The sequence below is a fragment of the Lactuca saligna genome, chromosome 4 (assembly GCF_052625555.1).
Source record: "Lactuca saligna cultivar CGN05327 chromosome 4, ASM5262555v1, whole genome shotgun sequence".
NCBI classification, from domain to species: Eukaryota; Viridiplantae; Streptophyta; class Magnoliopsida; order Asterales; family Asteraceae; genus Lactuca; species Lactuca saligna.
In genome coordinates this window covers 300,022,809-300,026,478 of record NC_136420.1, presented here as the reverse complement: position 1 = coordinate 300,026,478, position 3,670 = coordinate 300,022,809, and positions in this window count along the sequence as shown.

The window sequence follows — 3,670 nt, the reverse complement described above, 5'->3', positions numbered from 1 at the left end:
ATATAAGTTGAAATAAAAACAGTAAATAGTTTGAGAAAGTAAAAATAGTATTTTTATGTTATTATTTTGTAATGAATTTTATATATGTGTATTGTTGATGTAATTCTATTATAAATATTATCTTTCGACTAGTCATATATTCATTATAATGTTATTATTCAATTATAAACTTATGTATGAACATTTTTGTAGCAAATTCTAATTTTTGTTTTAATCTTTGACTATTCATTTATTCTTTAGTGAATAATGATATAAAGGTGTTGATACAAAATTCATTGAAGAATAATAACATCAAAAAGTGTTTTTACATTCTCACACTATTTACTTTTTTATTTGAACTATTAATGTGTGTGTGTGTGTGTATATATATATATATATATATACATATATATATATATATATATATATATATAATAGTAGAGGTGTGACGATAATGAGTGAGCCTTGCATGGTATTTAAAGGCTCAAAAATGGCTCAACCCAGCGAGCTCTGAGCCTCCAACTCATCGAGTTCGGTGCCAGGTGTAACTATCTGGTGGCAAGGCGTGGGGAGGAAGCAATGGCTCAGATCGTGCCATGTCACCCACTTCGCATCAACCCATCCCGACTTCGAAATTTCGTAACATTCGCACACGAGCTCTGTTTTTATGTTATTTATATCCACACATTGGTATTGATAAGATCTACAACTCTCTTTTTGACTCCATCAACGAATTTTTGACCTATTTTAAATTTAACAGTATAAGAAGATTACTTTGTGTATCGACCGTGTAAAATTCGAAACTTCTACACGCGGACTCTGTTTTCGACTATCTTTTTATCATTGAACTCCTATTGATGAGATCTTCTGTAAAATTCGAATTTCGGGTTGTGCACAACTATGCTAATTCTTAAAAAAAATCATAACTTCCTCATATGAAGTCAGATTCGGACGTTCTTTTTATGTAAGTTCTCGGTTTAACGTCTACTACGACTTTCACTTAGATTAATAAGGCTAAAAATTAATTTATAAAAAACACATTTTTTACGTCGTGTTGGTTTTGCCGCAAAAGTTCGGCATGTCATAACTTTTTTTTAACTCATATTTCAAAGTTCTTTATATGTATAAAACCATTGTGGCATATACTATATCTTAGTTATGATTATTTATTGTAATAATATTCCATCAAAATATCATTTTTAATGCTCATTGTCTTTAAATTTGCTAGCCTGAATCTTCGGGCGTTACAATTATCTATCCCTTAGGATGATTACATCTCGGAATCATCAACAAAATGGGGCTTGTATAACGAATCCATACATTATCTCTTCATCGAAGGTAATAATTATAACTTTTATGTTCTTTCGAATGAGTATCTAATGTAACGCCTGTGTTTATGGGCATGTCATTAATGTGGATATAATAGTCTAGGTTAGCCTTTGTAACCCGTTTTGAAATAATAGAAGTGCATTATTTGCGTATTATGTGTTTTGTGCTTAATTGCTTAATTATGTGGTTTGATTAATTAAGAATAAAAATAAACGTCGAAATTTAAGTGTAAAATAAACTCGTTATCTTTGGATAATGTTGTAGTAGTTGAAACGAGGTTTCCGAATATATATAGAACGCCCAAATCTGACTTCATATGAGGAAGTTATGATTTATTGAAGTTTCGACTTAGCGGTATGCAGCCCGAAATACTCTATTTGAGATCGAGCGGTTTTTAGCCGAGACAATCTAAACGAGAATCGAAGATCTCATTCTTAGTATCAAAGCGATGAAAAGTTAGGCGAGAACGGACATCGGATGAAGAAGTTATGAATTTATAACGGAGTTTTTCTGTCGCGGCCTATTAAAAATAATTAATAAAAATAAATTCAAAATTAGCCGACAGAGTCTAAGCGAAAGTTGTAGAGCGTAGTCTGACCTACGCGTGGATATAAAGAACGTCGAAAACGGAGTTCGTATGAAGAAGATATAAATTTTCAAAATTTACTAAATAATTAATATTAAATTTAATTATGAAATTCGGCATTATCCGAAGGGGAGTCACCGAGCTTATCCAAGGTACGCCCAGCGTACAGCGAAGCGTGACGTCCCTCGCACTCGAGTTCTTCGGATGACGAACGCCATGACAATTTCAGACGCATATGCCCCGCGTACAGGCGTACGCCCAGCGTACGGCGAGGCTCTAGCCAACTATAAATAGGATGCGAGGCGAGCCGACTCAATTGCTCTTTTTCTCTCTTCTCTCTCCCGTTTTACCTCGATTTGCGTGCCAGAAGTACCCCGAAGCCCTGGTAATATTCCTGAGCCCCGAAGCAAGTTTCGAAGCCCCGAAGATCCCGAGAAGTGCAATTCCCGAGCCGAAGCTCTGTCCGCGAGAACTTCGAGTTTTGTGGAGATCTTCCAGATCTGCTGAAGATTACTACTTCTACAAGCCGTAGTGTTGTCCGATCATCTTCTGATCAAGTGAGTGTGTAGTTAGTTTCTTCTAACGCATAATTATGAAGTATTTTATACGAAATACGTGTTATGTGTATAATTTCATTGTTATATGTATGAATGTATATTCACTCTCTTCTATCTCATATCTGATTTATTTTCTATGAAATACGTGTTATGTGGGTGTGCCTCGTTTGTTATGTGGAATATGTATTGAATGAAAATGATATACAGGTTTTAAACTGTGTATAAAAATGTATATTTTTATCTACTAATATGTTGGGTACAACATGTGTAGATTGTTGGTGTGTAATAAACAGATGAGAGGCCTCAATGTTGTTGTAGTTGTTGACCTAGTTATTCAGCGAAGTATGGATAACGAACACTGACTCCTTCTAGACAGTCTTGTGGAACAGTAGCAGGTTCATAACCTGTAGGTGTTGTGAACGATGTGTTCACCGGTGTACTCTATCTGCCTCATGGTTGCCTTTAGGATATCTATTGTTGAGGAAACCCCTTAGTAGTAATGTCCGTCCCGATGAAAATCCTAGATTAGGTCCCTTGAGATAGATGTTGTTTTAGGGACGTAAAGTGAGGATAACGGGAATGGGTAATTGGGATAGTGATTGGTTGGTGAAATTAAATATAATTTATTTGTTGTGGGTTGAAAACCCTATATGTTGACCAGGCTCCCAAGCCTGACCCACTCAGTTTTATGTATTACAGGAAGTGGCGCAAGGGCATAAGATGGATGAATCATCGAGCTGTTTTGTTTACAAGTCTTTATATGTATATATTTTTTGAATGACTTGTAATGTTATCGTTTATGTTTTATGGTCTGTATCAAAACATGACACCCCGAGTTTTAACTATATATTGAAAATGCATCTCTTGATGAAATGCTTTGATAAATATTATTTTATCATGTTTTGTTTTGGGAACAAATTCCGCAACACTTTTAAATCAAAAAGATTTACTCTGAAATTATTTTAAAAAGCATAAATGAAATCGGTCTTTTCTAGCCGTGATTTTGGGGATGTCACAGTTGGTATCAGAGCATTAGTTTAAGCGAACTAGGAATTTGTAGGATTTCTAGACTTAAACTTAGAATGCTAAGTGGAATCTTGAGATGTGTGTCTGTTGGATTTTAGACACGAGCACTAGTTTATTTTTAGGAAAGTTGCCTAAAATGCTTTTATGTGCTAAATGTTATATGTTGCCGTATATGATATTATTTGTTCGGTTC